Source organism: Hippoglossus stenolepis, chromosome 24, assembly GCF_022539355.2.
Source record: "Hippoglossus stenolepis isolate QCI-W04-F060 chromosome 24, HSTE1.2, whole genome shotgun sequence".
Classification (NCBI taxonomy): Eukaryota; Metazoa; Chordata; class Actinopteri; order Pleuronectiformes; family Pleuronectidae; genus Hippoglossus; species Hippoglossus stenolepis.
Window position 1 is genome coordinate 8,662,246 of NC_061506.1, and position 21,649 is coordinate 8,683,894.

At 43.1% G+C, this 21,649-nt stretch overlaps 1 long non-coding RNA gene across 1 annotated transcript in view; it reads left to right on the top strand.

Moving 5' to 3' along the window:
* Window positions 1-21,649, top strand: part of LOC124851411 — a 138,611-nt gene that overhangs the window by 116,117 nt on the left and 845 nt on the right. The window lies entirely within an intron of this gene.

Consider the following 21,649-nt stretch of genomic DNA (forward strand, 5'->3'; position numbering starts at 1 on the left):
AGGTAGAAAATTGTACTTTGTGGCTCAGTTTCCCCCCCATGATAAATCAACCACTCACTTTTCACATCTCGGACTCTCAAAGCTGCTGAGCGTAGGACTATTCGACCCCCCACGCCCTGTTTACCCATTTCCTTCTCCCGCCGTGAAAAAGCTTCCTGCAGGTTCTTTGCTGCAACAGCCTCTTTCGACCATTTCTCAACCGCGGATCTTTGCTCTTTCCTGATTATTAGCGCCGCCTGAGCTGCTACTTTTCAAATGTTTATCCTAACTACACATTGCCACTTCCCAGGAGTGAAAGGAAATAAGTGACAGGGAAATAACTAGAGAAAGGAGGGTGTATTTGTCAGTCGCTATCAGATGACTGTTAACATAGTCCCTGGATGTTTCTGTTAGCTATGGGAGAATGAGAGGTGAAGCAGCACAACTTTATCCCTGACTGCATCTCCTCCGCTAAAGTAATCCTCTGTGTGGCGGCGGCGAGATAAGGCCCGCACACTCGCTCACGGCCCAGACGAAGCAGAGTCAGGAAGAAGTTGGCCGTCACAGCGGTGATGCTGGGTAAACAGAGGTGATCATTGCTCAAAGGAGGGAGCTGGAGTCTCCGAATAGCACACTGATCTTCTGTCAAGAGCCAGGGTCATGGAGCCGGAGAGAAATATGAACAAGCGAAGAAGAAGAGGAGAGAGGACGATAGGAGGGAGAGAAAATGGATTGCGCATGAAGGAAGGAATCGAGGAAGAGGGAAGGGAGAAGAGAAGGTGACAAGAAAGATGGAAAACTGAAGGAAAGAGGAGAGAGAGAAGAAATGAAGACAGAGAGAAGCAACAATGAGCGAAAGAATAAGAGAAAAGAGATCAAATTAAGATGGCGAGAAGCAAAGGAAACCAAAGAAAAGTTGGAGAGAGGAGAGGAGGGAAAGAGGACAAATTAGAGCTGAGAAAAGGAGAAAGTGGGAACGAAGATGGATGATGCATGAGGCAAAGAAAAGGAGGAAGGAGGTGGTGAGGAAAATTAATTTGAAGAAGAGAAAATGGAGTGGAAACAAGAAGTGAGCTGAAAAAAGTTTCACGGGGAGAGGAAGAAACAATATTAAAAGTGGATGAAGTTATGCAGAAAGAAAAGAAAATGGGGGAGGAGAAGGAAAACGGAGAGAAGAGGAAGAGGACTGCGGAAGGACGAGAGGATCAGGAGGAGAAAGGATAAGAAAGACAGGAAGACGTGCAGGGAAAGTGAAAGAGACAGGAGGGGAGGCCTCTTCGCCTAGACTCACTACAAAGAGTGTAATTAACAATAACAAAAACCTGGCTTCCCTTTACCTACTTCAAATAGTCCGCTGCGGGTTACGACAAAGCATTACCTTGATGTACTACAGCGTGCTCGCCTGCCGAGTCGGCGCCTGTGGTGCCGAGCTTTACCTTCTATTGCATTTTGATCACTCCGCCGCTCTCCAGCCCGATTAGGACGATTAATATTAATGGCTTGGCAGTTTCTCTCTGCTGATCAGAGCTCTCGACTGACTGGTTCCCAGCGTGGGGCCACACCTTGCTGTAGGTGACTGTCAGGTTTGATTATAGGCAGATTAAGGGCTCTCTTTCCTGCTGCCGCTGTTCGACATACTCAGATAAGCAGCATAAGTGCCGGTCGGTTATTCACCGTCACAGAGGTGATTCGCCGAGGTTTGACACTCATGTGATTGCACGGGGCTACACTGTAAAAAGTGTTACATCTGCATACAAAAGGGTGACGTCTGCAGGGGTCAGGGAACCAGGTGGAACGTGACACATTTGAAATATCTGGAGGTGACGCAACCGCTCAAGCACATTTTGTCCCCGGATCAAAACCCTACAGCACGTTTTGCTTGGGGTCCCAGTTGGTGATGTCACAGCAGGTATATCCTATCAGCGTTAAGGGCAGTGACCTGCTGGGACATCATTAATTTAGTTGCGGCCAGATGTGCTAATTCAAACTGGATAACAATGTAGCAGCAGGAGTTTTCCAGCTCCTGTGCTTCAGTGCGTATTTCACTTTCAAGGCATTTTCATAAGGATTCGATATGAACATACAAAACGTAATATGTTTCTCATCCCACTGATTGTTTTCCCAGTGCAACTGGAGCTTTTATGATGTTATACTTTTATGCAAGCTAAGCATCAACCAAGATGGAGTTTTTATAAGCTTTGGATATAATAACGATGTCATGTCTCATGGATCTAGAGCGGAAATATGGCAGTTTTTTTTCAGTGTTTATTTCTTCTAGTGTGGAACAAAGGTTTTGTCTAAATGTAAAAAGTTCTGTAGAGTTAAAAAGCCCAAAGTCAACGTCAAAGGGAGTGATGTCACGATGACGTCACAGTTCCCCACATTTGCATAATGCAAGCCTAGCAGTTAGCCGACCCCTTACAAAGCCAGGTAAGGTGCAGCGAAATAATCATCCTGAATATTAGCAGCATATGTCTCCTTTAACTTCTCATTGTGTTCAATTGTTCTAGCCAGTGGAATAGTAGTTCCTTCAACTATGGGCAGAAACCTCTCGAGTTTAAGCTTATGTATAATATCAAAAATAAAATACATCTCAGAGCAGGGGTAGTTAATCAGTATTTAAATCGTTTGATCATATTTCATGTGAGAATTAGATTTGGTTAATGAAATATTGAGATTACTACATATCTTAAATTGTAAATTACTTGAGTGTTTTAGAAAGATTTGTTTGTCCATTTGCTAATTCATTATATATAAATATATATGTCACAAAGTATATCATTATAAGAATACATATAAAAACAAAAATAAAAAAAAAATCCAAAAAGTAAAGAAAAACCTTTGGATTAAACTAATTGGGCACGGAAATCTATAGCGTTTGGAAGTGCAACACAAACAGGTGAACACAGCGGTGGGATGCAGAGCAGGAGCAGAGAGCATCAGTGCTTCATGGTGGCTTCCCCACTGTGATGGATGAGGCTGACACTCGCTGAAAGGTAAAGGAGTGTATCTAGCACTGGGACGTTGGAGGAGGCGGGGAGGGGGGGGGGCGTCATCCAGCAGCTGCCGTTCAAGTCATTTGTAACACGTTGGATGCTGACTCAGCGATCCTCAGCCTCAGACAGACGGATATTTCCTCTTCACATGTTGCTGCTGCAGCTTCTGTGATTTGTGGATCTTTCTCTCAGTGGAGAGAACAGTGAGCCTGAGATGAATGAGAAGTTTGATCCATCTCATCGTCAGGGTGTTTACATGTACGCGGGGTTTTCTGATTTCTGGGTTTGAATTGTGTCATGAAAAGTTTATTGAATGTACACTATATAACTTGGGGTCTCCTAATCAAACACCTAGTTATATGACGTCGTGAAACAGCGTAGAATTCACCACCATTACACACTGCTCGCCAAAGTCGGGCTGCATAATTAGTTGCACTTAAAAAAGTAAACTTCTCTATAATTTGTGTTTTTTTTCGTCCATTTATTGAAAAGACGAACTATAAACCTCAAATATCTTGTTTTCTCGTTTTCCAGGAAATAACTCCCAGTGAAAAAATCTGCCATTAAGTGGAAACATGTTGGATCACTGTTTCCTGATGTTAATCTGTAGTAGATCTGAGCGTAATGTGTGAAACACATCCTGTATTATCAAGTTAATACTCATTTCTGAGCCGAATTAGCTCAACTTTGGCTGAGCCGGACCAGTAATTACTGTAACGGTGTCGGGTTGTGTTGCGGCGGTTGGCGTTAATCATGTGCCATCAAACCCCGAGCTCCTTTGAGAGCCAATCAGGTATCAGATTGCTTTGGGCATAAAGAAAACAAGGCTGAGTGAGCGAGGTGTCTGGCCGCTGTACACAACCTCATCTGTCTTCCTCTTGGCGGGGGGGCTGCCTGACCCTTGACCCCCGCAGAGAGCTGCAGCATTCATCACGACATGTTAGGTAATGTGGTTAACTACCTACTTCCTCTGTCGGGACCGGGGCTGCTCTGGGGGCTCGCGGGGCGTTTTGTCTCCAGGTGGACGATCCCTCTTTCTGCCGGCTCTGACAAAGAGATCGGAACGTTATGAAGCGATCTGCAGCGGTCGCAGGTGACAAATGAGTGTAGTCCATCATCGGGTGCTTTGGCGTTTGAGATGTTTTCTCCTCCCTCCGATTCTGTTGCGCTGCTGCTGCCGCCGCCGTCGGAGGTGTTAAATGGCCTGTCGTACCTCTCTCAAAAACTGAGCCATGACTGTGTGTCTGTGCAGAGCTTTTTAATCTGTGTTGTAATAACTTCCTGCTCAATAGTTTACAAATGTATCTAAAAGTGCAGGTCACGCTAAATTAAGTCTTCTTAAAATTTAGGGTAGTCATTGACGCATACCATCAAATTTCTTTGAACACAGTAACTTTATTTATATGTAAAAAAACACCCTGAAGAATGATGGGCAAGTGAAAAACTCTCAAAACTACCATTTCCAAGATCAACAATGATTTTTCATGCTCAAACAAAAGCTAATTTTCTGTTATAAAACAAACCTTGTGAGGGTTTTCTGATCTCCTGCTCCTATCTGCAGAATGGCATCATTACCATGTGTCTTCCAAAGCTTTAGGCAACTTAATCCACTCAGTTCAAGATTGTGTTCATGGTCAAAATAAATCAACGTTGTCTATTGGTAGGAAAATGGATACCAATTGCTGGTCTCTGGCGACCACCTCTAACTTAATCCTAAAAGGTTAATACACTATAACAAGTAAATTAACTTCAAATAACTATGGCAAACAACCGTTTTTAACAAATAATAAAACTTGGTAGAAAATAATTCCTTTGTTCAGGGTGAGAAGGCCTAAAACGGCTATTCTGAGAGAAAGACTATAATTTCCAACTGTCTCTTCCCGTAGTTTGTTTCCTTTACTTTACCTCATCAACTCATGCGTCATACTTTGCATAAGTCTTAAATTTCCGTTATTATGGTCTCGTTGAAACCTGCAGAAACCTGACATTTTTGTCTGCAACCTGCTTGATAGCCCTGATCAGTGCATCAGCCTGTTTTCATAATCTGCACACACAAAAAAACACATCCACAGATGAGTCACAGCCTGTAGATGCAAGCGAGCTGATATCCAACTTTCCTCTTCATGTTGGGAAGTGAGCTAAGTGACTCAGATGCAGCGTGATGCTACTGTACGCACCAAGGACTTAATTGATTGTGTGCAGTTTCAGTGGCTTAGCATCTGGCGCTCGTGATAATCCCCCTTCTGTCCTGCATCAGTCGGACGTATTGATGAAGCACTCAGGTCTGTAGTGCTACATTTACTCGGCACATTAGCCCATTACAGTTATGGGCCGACAAGTAAGTAGAGACTCTTTACCTGAAGAGGGATCGTTTGTGTGCAGAGAAGCAAAACAGGCTGCGTGTGAGTGCTCGAGCCCTCCTATCTGTACCTGTATTGAAATATAACTGTTGATCTTTGAGCTCTTCACATATTTAACGCTATCATCTTTTTTATAAATGAACATTTGAAGAGACAAAACGGAGCATCGGACCATCCTGCTCTTGTGCTGTGCATCAAAACTGAAGCACAGAGGAGAAGGAAATGCTTCTCACACTGTAATGTTTGCAGATATATGGATATTGATTTACTAAATAGGATTAAGTGATACTTGACATGCACAGTTTATATAATTGAAACAAAACCTACGTTCCCATTTTGCCACAACGAAGCAGAACATATCTCTCAGTGGATCAAAATCAAATAAGAGGGAAATCTTCTTTTCTCCTTGTATGTATGAAAACTACCAATGTCTACACATAAAACATTTCTGTCTGACCCCATCATGACCCCTTTTAATTTGTGTGGGAGCACATACACTATTTTGCGTTCTTAAGATGTAAAACATTATTATAATTCAAATGATTTCTGACAAATGCCTTTGTTAGGGGAAATCATTTTCATCTCACCCTTCACTTCTGTGTCAAAATAACAATTTAAAGAGTAAAATCAAATTACAACCAATATCTTTCAATGAGAAAATAATGGAAACGCAGCGCTCAAGAGATCCAAAATATAGTTTCTGATTTCTTAAATTGCTGAAGGATAAAAACAGTAATACTTTCTTCTTCCAAGAACAAATATACACACTGCACTGCAAATATTTAACAACATAATCTCTTCACAGATTTCTATACGTTGCCACTTTGATGTATGAATATGTGCACTCAGGGGCATCTTGTGCTGAAATGTAGTGCAAGTACAGTCCATTCAGTCAGGGGAGTCCGTTTGTTGTCAATAAACAGCCACCTAAGGCCCTTTGGAATCTGACAAACACCACTTGATCTGTGGTGCGAAGACCATTAGGGCCCAGGTATATTGATGGCGGCGCGCTGCTGCACCCCGGCTGCATCCATGCAGAGAGGACACTTGTTCACTGTGTGTTTCCAATCACACGCCGGCCGTGCAGCGATGCCTAATGGTCTCGCGCTCAGCCGGTGGCACGGCGCATGCGCTCCCGATCAGCCTCCCATTGGGTGCAGTTTGGGGGGCTCGGGCAGATGGGAGACAGGCATGGAGAACAGGGAAAGGGGGATTTGAAGGGGAGAGTGAGGGCGAAGGGACAGCGTATACGTGTGTGTGTGTGTGTGTATGTGTGTGTGCTGCCTCTGCCCATCCGTGCATTCAACATGCCATCCAGAGACCCCCTTTTGCGTACTGCCCATGCTTCATTAGGATGCCAGGATAATGGCCAACAAGCACGCGCCGTGACACCCCATTTCCCGAGCACTGAGCTCTCCAACCACGACAGATGTCGACAGTGCCGCCGCCGCCGCCGCCGCCGCCACTACTAGGGGCCCCTTTACTTCCTGCCTGCTTGGCCGTCCCAACGCCAGGGAAGCAGGGGTGGCTGGGGCACACCAAAAAAGGGCACCGTTGCCAAACTGAGGTGCTTATGGTGTTGGAGATTTAGTTTATCCTTGTTTTGCTTCAATTTTATTTAGTTTTTTCAAATCTCCTTTTGTTGCATTAATAGCTTATTTGCTACTCAAGCACTTGGGAATACGACACGGCGAAGGATCATTATGCTTTCGTTCCCTGCCTCACCACTGGCGCCCCCTCCAAAATCCAAATGATGTATCTGTAGACAAAACATAAACAGATGTTTCAGTGGCTGTTAGGTGTCCTCACCGGGGATGTGGATAAGGAGGAGGGGGGCGATCATTCGACATGTGTGCTCGCGAGCATCAGGGACAATGTTGTTTTAAAAGGTGTTATTATGCGTGTGCGGCAGCGGCGGCATGGCATGTGCACCGGTAATAATGTCGGGGCCGGATTTAGAGTGCTGTCACAGACGCATCAGGAGAGGGAGCAGGGGCCGCGGACCGAGGCTAATGGAGGCAAAACAACCTCCAGCTCCTGCCCCTGCTGTCCAAAAATCAGCTTTTAGAGGGAAAACACGGGCCACCTCTCAGTGCTCGCGCAACACGATACGTCAATATGAGAGGCAATTTAATCCCCTCATTTGAATATGCATCCTCCCTCCCTCTCCTCTTTGGCGTTTTTTGAACCCCGACCAGATTTCAGGACCACGGGGGGAGGAAATTGTTGTACATTTCCTGGCAAATTGAGTTAAACGGACATTAAGTAGGGCTTTAAGAAAACAAATGGTCGTCTTTATCACAGGTGGACACTGATGGCTTAATGGGGGCCTGTGAGCTGATCGTATCACCGGCTAATGGCTTGACAGGATGCATTAAGGTTTTTGTGTAAAGAACTGGCGAGCGGGGCCAGGCTGAATGGCGAAATGCAGACCTGTCAAGTGCTGCGTGTCCCTGTTTTTTCTGTTTTTTTTTTCCTGTGCGAGGAAGCAGATGTTTGTGTGTATACGGTGGACTGGCAGAGGGGAGGCCGGCAGCAGATGCCTGTACCGGTGCCAAGGTTCAGGATTGTACAGACGGTACATGTTCAGAGACAGAAAGCTGCCGTCCCTCTGCCATAGGTGGCTCCCCAGCTGAACGAGCCCCCTCCTCTGCCCCCCCTTCTGCTTAACCACCGCAACGTCCGACCCCTTTTATTTATTCATCTATTTGTTGAATTATTTACTCATTCCATCGCTCGTTTGGCCGTTTAACGACCCGCCTGGAGGCATGGGAGAGATGGAGCGTTTACTTCAGGGACAGATGACCATTCACTTCATTTATTGGGGAAATAAAAGCAAATGCTATAACACTATGGGCCTTTACAGTGTGTGCTAAAGCGCTAAAGAGCTTTGTTCCCAAATATGACACCCTTCATATGAATAGCTGTTAATGCTGAAGCTAGTTCCACCCTTTGAAACTACATATCACAGAGCACCTCCAGTCACCTTAACAGCATAATCTACCAGAAAGCTTAACTTAACTACTCGAATTTCAAGTAGCATTTAAGAATTAATCCAAAATTTGATATTTCTTTCAGTTGAAGCTCATATAGGAGTTGGTTGAGATCTGTAGTTCTGTGCCAAAATTATGTCAACCATCACAATATGTGTCGTGTGAACACTTCATTTGCACTTGAATGGAGTTCTTGAACAGACTGAAGCCTCTCAATGTTGAATCGTGAATGTCACACAATCACTTCTCACCCCCACAAGGCACACGGTGAAAATAAAGGCCTTTTGTTCAGGTATGAAATCGTCACCCGGACCAATATTATCCTTTGCTGCGGAGGTTCATCTCATCTTCTAATTCTTTTATGATTAACATCTATTGAATGAATGCACCAAAGTGTCAGAGCAATAATGAGGAACACCTCAGCCGTTCATTATGAGAGAGTCTGCATGTATAAGGTAGTGATGCGGTTCGTCGACATTAATAATCCCTGGGAGCACCTCAGCCGCCGCTGTTCACTCTCGCTCACCATCTCCCAACACGGCGAAGGATCACAGCCTCTCCTCTGACACCTCCCTGTAGTTTTGACTTGAAGAGGGAACTTTTTTCTTTTCTGCCTTTCCTCCCCCACCTCCTCCCCTGCCTCCCCCTGGCTTCACCCCCACAGCTCTTTGGAAGGAGAGCTCTTCTTTGCTAAGGTACAGCTTGTTTTATTAACATCAAAAGCGCCCGTGGGAGAGACGGCAGTGATCAAATTCCCCTCTAATTAAAATGAACCTGGGTTGAGATTGTTGCGCTGTTTAATATGTACAGAACGCTGCTGATTGCACAAAGCAGTCCTCCTTTTGTTGGCGCGGATAATGCAGGCCCCGTCGAGGCGCCGACGTGGGTGGAATGAGCGTACCTACGGAGCATCCTCGCGATCTGGGTGATGTCCTCATTGCCGTCTGATGTGAGACTGATGTCAAATGTGGCTGGTGAAACCTAAGCCTCACCTCGCCTTTAATTTGGAGGGTGATTGATGGACCTGGAGGCGATATTGCAGAACGCTCAACTCACGTCTAGGTTGCCTCCTCCACCCTTTACCGAGCCAGCGCTGTTTGGCAGCCCTTCCCTCGTCCTTGCTTCCCAGGATGCCTTAAACTTTCTCAGAGTTCAAGTTCACGTTGCACTTCGTCCTCCGCTTGTAGTGCGAGCGCCATCCTAATGGATTTGTTGCAACTGCAAAAGTTTTCCATCCTTTCGGGGTCAAAGACGGGGCACATCAAATTTGGCATATTATGTGTATGATTCAAGAACGGACAGCAACTTTTAAATGGAAAAGAAGAAAACTATATCCGCATTTTGTCAAAAGAAATTAATACAAGAAATCAGCAGAACGTTGATAGATGATGTTTGTTATCACCAGCGACTCAGTGACTACTTGATGAGGTGAGATGGTTTTCTAATACTCGGCAAACAATATCGGTAGTAGACAGTATGATAAGAAAATCCCAAAATCCGATTTGAGATGACAAAATTGCTCTTGTTAGTTTTTTAATCTCTAAATTAGATGTTGCTGAACTCTGATTGTTGGCCTTATGTTGTAAAAACTCTCCAGCCCACGAGGGTCAACATTCGTCAACGGGACATCGCGGCTCCACCTTCGTTCGGGATGTTGCCTCCTGCTCAGGGGCTTAAGATTCAGGTTTGGGCTCTGGTTATGACAGTGCGGGGTTTTGCAGAGAGGTGAGATGAGGGATACAAATTCAATTTAGGTGTTTCTGCCGATCAATGGCAGCAATCCAACCTTGATCTCAGGTTATGAATACCTGAGCAGAGATTCCATGTCAGGCATACAGATGACAACATCCACAACAACAACTCCAGAAAAAATAAATCCAATTCTTGGTTTGGTGATTTAGTTCATGGAGGTTTGAAGGTTTAATCCCCGTCCTTATATTTGGATTTGTGGACAGGTGCAAATTGAGGGTATGGTGTGACCTTTGACCCCTGCAAAGCTAACTACAAAGAAACCTCGATGCTGCAATGAAAGACCATTTGTTTTCTAGCCTTGTTCTATCATTTGTCAGTGACCTCACTTTTTACTCGTCGCATTCAATATTTGCAAAGTACCAAATCATCTGCAAACACACCAAGTTAAATTATGAGATCTCCAAAAACAGGAGTCAACTTTTTCTTCTATAAACGAGTTCTTTTACGCAAGTGAACACACAAATCGGTGAAAACCTGCTCCAGTCCTTACATGAAAAGTTGGATACACATCGAACCTTCATGTCTGATAGGAATACCAACGCGTAATGATTCTGAGGTACAGCTTCACTCCTCTAACATCATTTCACATACTTGTTTTTAATGATTGATTCGCTCCAAATCCTTCGAGGCGTATGAGAAGCATAGAAATGCAACGTGGATTTACAACAACAATAACACTGCCCAAAATGTCTCCTTTAGATGTACATTCAACTAATTTCACCAACTTTATCTTGAGAGGAAGTAGCAACGCTGAGATCACAGAGCCACAGATTGGATATTCTTCATTTGGTTCGAATTGAAAGATCACGTCCTCGTCGTGGTCTTGCTCCAGAATGGACATCCAGAGTCGTTTTTTGGAAGACAACACTGGGTTAGTGTTTGTGAACATTTGTTAAATGTGCAGCACATAATCAGCACACTGCACCACATTCAGTCTGTGTGGATTCCCGCGGATTTGAATCCAGCCTTTGCTTTTTTACAGCCATCCCACCCTGCTGTCAGACTCCGGAGCAGGTAGCTTGCACTCCATTAAACAAACACTGTGGCCCCTCACTTTTATTTGACATTTTATTTGGCTGTGACAAACGAGCAGCAGTTGGATTATAACATAATTTGTCTCCTCTTTATTACCGGCACAAAGGACACCATTCATTAATTATTCTGCCGTTGCCGCTCAACACTAACTGGAAAGGTCCCTCTTTGGACAGATGGTGAGGACAATGTTATTTATATCAATCAGTCCAAAATGTTCAGCGAGGATTACTATTCCTTGGACTGCTTTGATTTATGTCTCTGCACCTCACCCCGTACCCAACCTCACCAGCTCCTGCAGGGACACTTTAATCGAATGGGAATTGAAAACAGACTGGTGAGGCGAGCAATGTGTTTCGGCATGTTTATTTATACATCTTGCTCCTCTGTTTTTCTCCCCTCTTCGACACAAAAGTTGTTTTGCTGTTGTCTTAGCGGTGGGTTTAACTTATGGTTGGTTAACAGAAGAGGCATGACAAAATCCACATTTCCTTCAGTAATTATAAGTGTCTACCTGAGGCTGAATATATATATATATATATATATATATGTAATAAGCACTTGCACCAGCAAGTCATAATGTTGTCATATTATAATTGACTAGCAGGGGTGGCACTAGTCTTTTCGGGGGCTTTAAACACGGGATCCCCAGGGGACACCATGACATTTTATAACAATTACATCCTTTTAATACTACAAATCTCCTGTAAATGAACATGTAAATGTGACACATACTGTTAAAAAAAAAAATGAATGGACAAGGTGGTTATTGTCTTGTTTTGAACATTTTATCAAAATTGAATGTTATATTCCCTGAAATCTCCTCTAGAGCCTACAACAGATTTTTATACTTTATAATCTAAGAATGTGTTATAGGTAGTGCCCTCATAACAAGAAAATATATTCTTTATTATTTTATATATATAGAGTATATCATGGACATTTTGTAAAATATAACAGCTTTGTAAAATATAACATATATGTGATAATACCTACTCTACGCCATTAAATAATAATGCCACATCCTGATTGTTATTTAGGTTTTTTGGAGTGTCCTGTTTTATCCTGGTTTCTCTGCACAATAAATAGCATAGTAAACAACGAATGCATGAGAGATTCCACATTGTTAAACACGTGCATTTCTGTTGGTTTTCCTCCCGTCTATGGCTCTAATGATGTACCTGCGTGAGGCAGGATGGAGAGTAAACTCACTTCAGTCACACCGGTTTGTAGGATTTAGAATAATGAATCTAAAGCTGCATAACGTGCTCGGTTAGTGCAAACAGAGACAGGCAGGTTTGCCCCTGACACCGCCTCTAACAACTCATCATTACCTTTCTTCTCTGCATGCTAACCAGTCCCAGAGCAACACTTGGTAGCTGGGCGCCGTGATTTACGCGTCTGTGTGGAAAGAGAGAAAATATATTTTGTAATGAATACCATTTACGAAGTAATTAGTTTTATGCAAACTAGTGAAGATGAAAGCAAAAATCGTTATAAATTATGAATCATGTTATAAGTTATCAGGGGTGCTTATCATCGAGTTGACGCACCTCCCCGTTAATTAAAAATGTTCACACGGAGTCAAAGGAGGGAGATAGTTCGCCGGCAGACTCATCAGGTAGCTGTGTCTCCGAGAAAACTGATTCTGAACCAAGCCTTTGTTCTCGCTGCTCACGCTTCAAATCTCAGATCAGGGCCGGCACTCAGGCGAGAGAGGTAAACAACAATAAGGTGGCAAGACAGGCAGAGAGGGGAAGGGAAACAAATGCTGACAGGTGTAAGAACATCATTAAACGCTGGCAGGAGTCGCACTGCAGACAGTGGACAAAAATCACCCTGACAGAAGACATGAGTTCTACGTAAAAACCACTCTGATTTCCCCTCTTTTCCCTTTACCCAACCTACATTCTTCCAAACATTTGCCCATTGACTAGAAAATTCTCCCCGGGCCCCTGATGGTCCCTGGCTCGGCGCGAGGATGCCCAGGCGCTACAGCAACGCTCATAAAAACTCAATTCATCAAGACGAGCGTAATTTGCTCCGAACGGGAAGCGCCACAAAAGGGGGCGAGCTTGTCAGCGAGACAGGTGGCTGGAGATCTCGCTCTGATACTGAGCGATATGAATAATAGATTCTGCTAAATGTACGCCAGGACCCGGGCTGTAAACACAGCTGCCTCCTTTCCCTTCCAAAAGAACAGCTTGGCTGGATGAGAAGCCCGAGCGCTCTGTCTCCACCTGAGGACTGGGGGGGGTAGGAAAGGGAGGACGGGTGGGGGTGGGGGGGGGTGATTAACTAATCAAATGCTCAGGCTAAATAGGAGGCAAGGAGAGAAAGAGGAGACAGACAAAATGAGGGGGGAGAGGTGTAAGTCAGAAGGTTTTGCTCAAGCGCTGAGCCCCACAAAGGAAGTTGATTAGGAAACTGATGTCAGTTTAAACATATGAAGGATGAGCTTTCACTGGTTGAGCAGTGACATTAACGAGGACGGTCCCCAACTGGGTAACTTACAAAATAAAAGTTAAAATTTTGACGTAGGAGCCATTTTTAGCTTTCAAGTTTTGTGTTTGGATAAATGCGGAATCAGTAAAGTCAATTTTATACATATATAATATATATATGTATCCTAAAATGTGTCCTGGACAGTGTCACGATCTGTGCAGCATCTAACAGATATAGAACTACAGCTAAAAATGATTTTACTTGATCAAAACAAAGAGATACAGATGCAGTCCATCTTTCTTTTGTACAGACAAACATGCAGGAGGTGTTTGAAGCAGCAGTAGTGTGATTATAATGTGCAATTCTGAGAGTGGAAATTTGTTTCCCCACCTTTTCTCAAAGACTAGATTTCCTGTTAATACCTTGAATAGATTCCTTATATTCTTAATATGTACAGAACGGTGCTGACTGCACAAAGCGGTCCTGCTTGTGTTGGCGCGGATAATTATTTTACTTTTTGACGGAAGTGTGTGTTGAGAGAACTTTTATGATCCAGAATGAATTTGTTTTAATGCTCAGCTCAGTGTTGTTTGAGCTTTATGAAGCCGTTTTAGTATTGGATGCAGAATCTTTAGTTTCTTTTTAAAGTTGAACTCAAATATACACTCTGCATCCCATAATATCAACTTTATCACCAATGCAAGTGGATGTGGTGAATTTGTTCCAATTGCCCTAATTGGTCAAAATCATCAAAGTAAACAAGAAACTCGAAGAAAAAGAAAACCCTGAACTTGTTTTCAATCAAACAAAACAAGATCATCATCAGCAGAAGTTTCAACACAAAAAAAGGGTGTTTTTGTAATTTAGGTGAACTACCCCTTTAAAGTTGAGAGGCCTGTCCTCGTGTTAATAATAATGAAGGCATCAAATGCATTGCTTCAAGGAAGACCTTCTCTATGTTGGGGAGTATTTGCAGACAATAAGGGATGATTAAAGTATTTATTCAAGGGGAAAAAGTAAATCTTTAATTTCTCCCTCCTGTCCTTGTTTTCGTGCGTTCTAAGTCAAACGCTGTGAATAATGCAGAGGCAGTGACTGGTGTTTGTCTTGGCTGAGACTTTGCGAGCTACAGTTCTGCGGGATGAAGTCACATGTTGCCAGGAACATCGTAGCAGTTTACTCACCGACGTGTGTACTCATGAATTATCACGTGCAATCTCGCCGTTGACTCACAATGGACTACATTTCCTTGCTGATGTAATTTTCCCGCGCCAACCGCCGCCACCACCACCAACCACCCACTCCCTGACACTTCATCGATGGCTGCTCCTCTGCACATTTGATGACTCCCCAGATGAAATTTAGGAGGGTTTTGCCCAGCCGAAGGTAATTAATTCTTCAATTAAAATGTTGTTAAACATTTTTAATGAGTAATTGGCACCGGGGAATCGGATACAAAACTATGTTTAACCAAAGACAGACAGACAACACGGATGTTTCAAAGTTGGTTTCTGCAAATCTGTTCATTGACCCACTTTTTTTCCTCCCCAAGTATTGCACGGTGCAGAAATATAAATAAAAAATCAAATGTGAAGAGTCTCCTGGCACCGAGGATGTGTCCTTCATCTCAGGTGACTACTGCTTCATTTGGCTCTCTTTCTTTTTTTTTTTCCAGTGCTCCCTAATTAGGGCACGAGACGGCACACAACAACCTGAGATATACGGAGCGGCTGTGAAATATGACATCACAGCGCAGATCCACTTAACCTGATTTCACTTCAGTGTGAACAAAGACAAGGACACGTAGATGGAGCAGAGCATGTTTCATTAATCACCACCAAATGACACAAATAAAAACACTTTGGAAACTTGTCTTTTTAAACACACCAGTTTTCCTTCCCGACTAAAAGATACAGACTACAATTGATATTAAAAGAACCATTTAAATATCATACTGCATGTCACACTAATGGATTACTATCTCCTTTAACTTACATATTGCAATCACTGAGCGGTTCATACAATTTGCTAGAGGAGGAATGTATGATTGAAAATACAAAGTCATGGGGGGAAATGTCGTCAAGTCAAAGAGACAGAAAACAGGATTTAATCATACGATTTACTGACTTGTTTTAGCTTCTTCTTCACTGATTCAGTTTAATGTTCCTTTTCTGAAGGTTAATAGGACTCATAAGACTGATTTCACTGAAATCAATGCTCAAAAACTAAGATGTTTGGAAACGTTTTCTGGAAAACTCCCAAGACTGTGTTGTAGTGTGGTTGGACAGAAACGGAGACGTTTGGAAATGCATTTGCTTCCTGATTGGTTCTTATCAGTCAGAACTCGACTACCAGCGTAAAGACAAAGCGTTGCTAACACTTCCTGTTCGTAACGATTCCATCGTGTTATCAGCTGTCACTTTTCCCAAGAATTGAGTCTGAAGGAATTTTCCATGACACAGAATTCGTTCAAATATTTTCAAGAGGGGATGCAATGGGTCAAGCTCAAAGCGAGCGCCCTCTGCTGGCTCACAAGGCAAATGAAAAATGTACTTTATAATTAAAAACGAAACCTGAAAAAATACTGAAACATGTTGCAGTTCTATAGCTTCTCCCACCGGTGGCAGCACTGAGCTCACTCTTACTTCGTCTGTCTCTCTAATTTGCTCTGATCACAGTAAATCATGTTTGTTTTTCTTTTTTGTTACTTTGCACTTGACTAACGTTTGAAAGTTTTCATCACCAGGAATAAGTGGTGAGCAGATTTCAAACCGTCTGATCGTCATCAATGTGAGCCCTGACCAAAATATCACCAGAGTATATTGATCTAATAACACTGAAGACGTCTGGATACGTGTTCTGCAGTAGCTGTAGCGAAAATCACGATATTAATTTGTTGCATTCCGACACGTCATCTTTCAGCTGCTTGAACAAATCTACTTCTACTCTCGTCATCTCCCTCTTTAGCTCAGTCTCGTCCTCCTTCCGTACCCTTCTTGAAATCGACTCAAACACATCAGTGTCTGGAGGAGTCCCTCTTCGTCTGCAGCAGGTGGAAACCATTTTGCTGCGTAGTTACGAGCTGCAACGTTAGCTAATCATGAAAAGCTAGTTCGGGGAGCCTCAGTTCATTACAGCTCTGCACTCTGTAGGTTTTTGGCATTGTTCTCTCAATTAGAGACTTGTAAATGTGTTGCTTGCTTAATCACCCAAAAACTGGCCCCTAGGACTTCCCCCTAATGCAACCCCATTAAGAGGGGCCATCAAAACAAAAGATCTGCCTCTAATGGCAATAATCCCTCACTTCTGTCACAGTCAAAGCCAAACTTGTATCTTAAATGAGCGATGATGGATGAGAGCAGGCCTCCGTGTCAAAGACCTTTATTACTGGTGATGGATGCGCCCGGCAATGCCGCGCACCAAACTTCGGCTGGGGCCCATCGCCCGTCAGAACCAGTCCATCCCAAGTGTGTCTCACTTAACCCGGCGTCTCTGGAAGTCAGATGGCCGCTCGTGGCGCTGAGGGGGAACGGAGGGAGAAATAAGGGCTTATCCAAACAAGCTCATTAGCACAATTAGCACTCGTTTCCTGCCGATGGACCCCTGGAGCTCTCCTAAAGTTTGACTACACACTGCGGCGACTCGGCTGACGAGTCGCAGGGCCGGGGAGGGGTGACGAGCAGCTGCTTTTACGGGCAAGGATATGATCTCGAGGCAGGTGGTGCTATTTGAAGTGTTTGCGGCATATTTTCGATCCGATAGTGATCTGTAATAGTGAGTATTTTTTTTGTATGTATTAATATTTGCAGATATTTTTCTTGGCTTTGTCCTGAATGTCTGTGAAAGGGTTTCCAGATGGACAGGCTTTGCCAGGAGAAGCAGATCTCATCAGAATTAATCAGATGTGATTCGGCCCATATCTGTCAGTCATTACATCAGCTGTCAAGGTTGACTCTCAGAAAGGGACATTTTCACCTTGTCAGTTAATTTCCAGGCCTTAATGTTCACCTTATTTCAATGTAGGTCGTGGAAAATACACTGTAATACACTTCTGGCCACTTTGGATTGACTCCTTCCTGAGTTTGTTCCTGCTTCTCCTTTCTACCAAATATCAATGCACAACAACTGGACGTGATATTATTCTTCTATCCATGGATGGAACTGCTTTAATTACAGAAGCATTATCCCTGTAAGACAAATTTTCTTATCAAGTATTTCAGCCTCACTTCTGATTTTCTGCTCTATTTCTTCTTTCCCCTCCTGATACCTCTGTTCCCTACGACCTTTGACCTTTGAATTCTTCACCATCTCTTCCCCCCTAACCCTGTCCCTCTAGGAACTGGAGGTTTCCTCTTGTGGTTCCTCTCATGTTCTTCAAGCTTCTGTGTAATAGCATCCCAGAGGGAATACAATCTAAAATGTAAATGTTGTTCATGTGAGTATTTCTAAATAAAGCTCTCCCCCCGCTCGCTGTACACCAAGCTGCAGCAGCCATTAAGGTGCAGCACACAGACACATAAACCCTCTAACGTCGTATTCTTCTTAATTATATATGGAAACCATTATATTCCCAAGGCAGCCCGGTATATTTAAAGAAACCAGAGTCCTTCCAACACTTCTTCTCTCAGGGATCTCATACTTAACAGGAGATCTGCTCTTAAGGGAGCCTCCTCTGGGCACGCAGGCTGGAACCAGCCAATCACAACTGTGGTGTTCCTACGCTGTGCCAAGGCCGCCCCAGCTCATTACATATATTTGAAGAGCGACTCCTGCAGATGTGCGTCTCGGCAGACAAACGCATCTCTGCTAACATTTGAGGCGGCAGAGATATTTGAATTGCAAACATCCAGGAAATATGATTGTTTGGGATGTTTGTTACCTTGAAAATGACATTGTATTTTTTTTAAGGTATGTAAACAAATCATTTATAATTAGACAGTTAGCAGTGGTGCAAGGAGAAGCCACTTTAGCGTGGTGAATAAATTATTACAGATATATTTATCAACATACTGTAATGGCTTGGTAACTTTGATCTGTCTTATTAATTGAAAAGGTTTTCATCCTCGAATGTTCAGAAAACACATCACTTTCCTCAAACTGTCCATTGCTGCAGCTCCTCTTTTCAGCCTCTGTCTGAAACACATGGTTTTAGCTCCTGTCTCTTTAAAGCCCCCCCTCCTGATAAAGCCCAGTCTGCTCTGATTGGCCAGCTCATCTACTCTGTTGTGATTTGTCAACTGCTTCCAGCACATGTAGGAACCCAGTGTCTGCAAGACTCTCCGCTAGATTTGCATTATGCAAATGTGATTCCTTATGATGTCATTGTGATGTCATGATTCCCAGGAAGTATGGAGTCCGGGCCACAATGTGTTTCAGGAGCTTCAGGAGCGGTGTTTTTCTCTGCATCACAGACTTTGGGCTTTTTAACTTTAACTTAACACAAAAAAAACATATATCACACTAGTGGAAAGAAACTCTCCTTTAAGTTGTATCAATAATAAAACAATAGTAGATAAAAGTGCTTTTCAAGTTGCACAAAGTTGTTGTGGTTGAGATTTGAAGGTTTTAAATGCAGGCAGCACTTCTTGCTCTAGGAGATTTTTTTTAAATACAGGTGTAGAATAACTAAAGACTCACCTGAAAATTCTGAAAACTGACTTTTTCAGGCTCTGGCAAGCGTTGAGAAACTATTTGTCCTTTTCACCTTAAAAAAAATCAGCGTAGCGTTTGCTGCGTTACAAACTTCGCAGGAAGACAGACACCAGAGAAAAAGTATGAAAAGCGCCTCCTTCCAGCAGGAAGTGCCTCCACACCTCAGACTCTAATTAAAGGCGTTGCAGAAGCGAGGCTTTCAGCTGCATTAGCAAGCGTTTCCAGTGACAGGTAATAAAGCAGATTGGTTAATTGCAAATGAATGCACGCACACCCCCGTTCCATTAGGCATAAATAATTTGGCCACTTGGGTATGTGCCTCCCAAATTACTAATTCTTTTTGTGTCTCAAATTACCTATTCTTTCTGATGTTGCCTTAAGTTGATTAGCGGCTGCGCGCGACTCGCCATTGGCTTTTCCCAGGTTTTCAGCCTGTTTTTCATTTTTTCATACGGCGAAGACGTGTTCACATCGGGCTGTGGATTTGTGTTGCTTTTGTTTGCGCACACGCACAGGGGCAAGACACTTTCATCACTGGCACAGATGATAATTAATGCAGTTATTCCCAACTTGTGCATTTTTGGTGTGATTCTGCACAGGCTTCTCTTCTCACACCTTGCGTAGTTTTTGCTTGGGGATGTAGGATGAATATTTAATACAGTGGCAGCGGGCCACTTGCTTTGTTTTCCTCTGTCACACACACACACACATATCCAGTATAGATATTATAAATTTTTTGTTTGTCTCTTATATACATAAACATTAGACAAGTGGTTACTTGTTGTCTGTGTTTCCTGGCAGCTGATTGTTCGTGATCCTGCTGATCAAAGTTTCTTTCTCTCCTGATCTTTTCAGAAGTCATTCTCTGGGTGTGAGTCTGATCTAAGAGGCGTGTGAATGTAGGGCAAGATGGGTCATATCATGTAAATTCCCTACGAAATAATCAATTTTTAATTTTCAGCAGCCCTATTTCTGGCGTTGGTTGGAATTTTCTTCTGTTCTCGTCTTGCATCCACAAAAATGATCTGATCTCTAATGAGTTTCATTTTCAAAACTTCGTCCCTTTCTGCGGGCGTTTTCGTGCAGATTTCATATTGCGTTAGAGAAATGCAACATATGAGTTTTGCCCTCTTGATTTTTTTTTCATCACTTGATTTCACAATGCACAAATAATGACCTGCAGGCATGGCAGGCGATTCTGGGGAGATGCTTGTCCACGCTGCGTGTCAGAAATTTGCACGGCTGTCATTTAGAGATGTTGGCGTTGGTCGTCTCTGCATTAATTAGTATGTAATGTGGAACATTTTTTATTCCATTTTGAACCCACCCCACAACAGTAAGTTGGATCAATCCACTCGCTTGTAAAAAGTTAATCTTCCTGTCACATTACAGCAGATTAACAAGAGGTTATTAAGAGTTGGTGGGTTAGCTGAGGGTCAGTGAAATGTCCAGGATATTCAGTGAGTGGCAAAATCAGCCTTTCACTTTTGTTTTTTTCTAAGTTGCTCGATGTGAATTTTTCCGAATGAACGCAGCATCACTCTAATGTCATTTGACTGTGTTTGTGTCGTAAAGGGATGGAAATTAGAGACGGGACGGATTCTCGTTTATTTGCCTTGAAACCACTCACATAATTTACATGATTTGCCCTTTTTAAATTTAGGTTTGATAATGATGAATGACGGCCTTTGGATGACTTGATGCCTCCATATTTCTATGTCTTTTTGGTGCTAAACATGGACCGTATATAATATGCATGACACCCTCCCACTCCCTTCCATTATCTTATCCCGTTACCTTATCTTAATATTATCTTAATATCTTAAAAACGAAGCTGCCATCCTGCGCTTTGGACGTAATTTAGAGTCAGGGTCTGTACAGTATCCCTTTTAGTGTGGCTGAGGTCCCATCTGCTAACATGGAGGAGGCAGGATTTATGACACATACTGCTGCCAGTTAACAGTTGTAATTACAATCTGGACTTCAACATGAAGACTATTTTAAAGTTAAAAACTGGTAAATGGATTAAATAAAATCACTGCTAGACTTTGTCCTGATTGGATCTTTGCACTCAAGATTCACAGAAATCCATCCAGTCAGGTTCTTTTGTTGCTTTTGAACCAGGAAGTCTTCACTCAGCAGGTTCAGCCAATGGGAGTTAGAGCGAGTGATGCCCAAACACCTAGACAGCATTACAACTACTTAACAATATATTACTTTACCCACTTTAATGCAACTTTACACTCAGTTTGCACTCGACAGTGCTCTTATCTTAAGCTGAGAACATTTTAAGACTGAAATACAAATCATTACTCATCACAGTGAAGCCCTCTATGCAGATTTCATTTCCCTCTAAAAATGCAGCGAGACTTTCACCCGTCAAACTCCCAGTAGGTGTGATGGTGACCAGACCCCCTCCCGTCCTCCCTCTTGCCCCCCC